Below are 2339 nucleotides of genomic sequence, written 5' to 3'. Positions count from 1 at the left end.
GTTCACCTCATTGTAAGGCGAACGCTCTATCCCCTGAGCCATCGCGGCTCTAGGTATGCTCATTATATATATGTATATATATTATAAAATATAATAATTACTCCAAAAGCATTAATAGTTTCCATAATTTGTTAACGGTTACAAACAAGTTAAGAATTTAAACAAAGGATTCAATTAAAAATTATGGTAATCCTCTTTTGTTGTTTGAGTAAATTTTGAAACATTATATTAAATCCTTCAAAAATAATAATTTTTGTTTTTCATAGAAATTTTTTTATGAAATTCGTTGAAACTTTTGTGAAAAATTATTTCCAGACAAAAAATATTAATTATCAACAGATACTACAAATTATTTACCTGAAATATTTATAAATTTAGTAGTTTTTCAAATTAAATAACTTAGAATGAAACATTGGTAATCAAACTTTGAAATTTTTTAAACAGTATCATCATTATTAGAAAGTAATTTTCCTAATATTTAAATATTGTCTCCCTATGTGAAAATGTTTAAACCGTCCAAACGTTTTTAATACGTATTTTTTAATATTTTTAAAGGATTATTTAAATGATATATTTTATTTTTGAGTTTTGTTCTTTGAGTTCCTCCATTTATGTTTGTATTTGTTTGTAATTTTGGCTACATCTTTGAAAGTTTTTAAACATGTTGTAAACTGAACCACATAATGATTGTAGAGCATAGATTCACAGATTTTAAATTGCATTTATTCAGGTTTGCATCTATTTTTAACAATTAGTACAAAATATTATTTAAATAAACATTTTATAGATTTTGTATACCAATATTTGCAAGCAAAATTTTAAAGAATATAATTTAAAGAAAAAACATATTTTAAAGAAAAAATTGTAATAAATTACGTTTCCCTCAAACAAAATCATACGATAATTACGATACGATATATCATACGATACGATAACATATTTTAAAGAAAAAATTGTAATAAATTACGTTTCCCTCAAACAAAATCCCTCAAACGAAATTATAAAAATAAGCTAAAAATTTTCATGGAATCATTTACAAACTTATAGCATTATTCTTAAGTATATAGTAGCTAATGCATGCTGTAACTGTATATATCTTTCTTAAAACATTAGGTTTGATGTTATAAATATACATTATTAATTTCGTAAAATATTTGAAAAAAAAGTAATTGACATTTAGAAATGATGCATACTAACGTATTATTCGTAACATAACATACACGTAACGTATTAGCGTAAGTATTTAAGTGTCCGTTGAAATAATTAAAATAAAAGAAACATAATGCATTTTCATACAACAATTTGAAGTCAAATGCAGTAGAAGAAAAATCTAAAAATAAAATCGATTTTGATTTTTAAGCAAAATCAAATATTAAAATAAAGCAGTTAGCTAACCAACTGTAAATAAGAAAATGTATACTTTAAAAACATGATTTGTAAATAAACATGAAAGCAATAAATAGTAATGATTAATGTCAAATAAATTAGAAACAATGTCAAATAAATTAGAGAGCAATTTTGAAATAAACATCACTCAGAGGGTCCTTTCAAGGAAATATTGTTACCAGGTTTAATTAATATACTAGGAGTTGGAACTGTTCGAATACAACCAACTGCTATGTTCTCCAACGTTGTTTCATATTCACCAGAACCACACTTTTTCAAAACAGGAATGTCGTACCGAATTTCTTCGCAGATAGTAGGTCGTCTTTTATGTCTTAGATTCGATCCATGAATATTCTCGTCGGCTCTTACGCAACGGGCTTGGAGTAAAGTTTGAGGAATTCGATGTTGGTCAAAATCAAATTCAACAACAACTTCACATCCGTGGTTGGACAATTGTTGGCTGGAGAGCTGACAGCTTTCCTGGACTTCGTCAGTAGCAGTGGTGTTGTTTGAAAATGTTTCATCATTTACCGGTGGCAACGGTGATACGTGGAACATTTCATCAATGAGAGCATTTCCTTGAGTACAGGCTCTGTTTTGTTGTTGTTGAAGTGGCACAGCAGCATATCTGGAGCAGAAAGTGCAGAAAATCGCAAAAAGAATGAGCATTTCCATTGTTTATAACTTTAGTTAAGACAAGAAATGAAATAGTGATGCGAAAACATTTAGCATTTGCCATTATATACTAAACTTAGATAGGGACCTGGTGAAAATCCTAGTGATAATAATGTATTTCCCAAGCGATTTACGAAGATATATTTTAAAGGAAAAACTGAAAATCGTTTTATTTTATTTTGCCTTCGAAGAATTTCTCACATTATCAGCTCGGGAAAAATATTCGAATTTAGAAAACCCTATTTTATCAGAGATAACCAGCGATTGTAAGTAACCTA

This window comes from Parasteatoda tepidariorum, chromosome 6 (assembly GCF_043381705.1).
Source record: "Parasteatoda tepidariorum isolate YZ-2023 chromosome 6, CAS_Ptep_4.0, whole genome shotgun sequence".
NCBI lineage: Eukaryota > Metazoa > Arthropoda > Arachnida > Araneae > Theridiidae > Parasteatoda > Parasteatoda tepidariorum.
Note: the sequence above shows the minus strand (reverse complement) of the source record.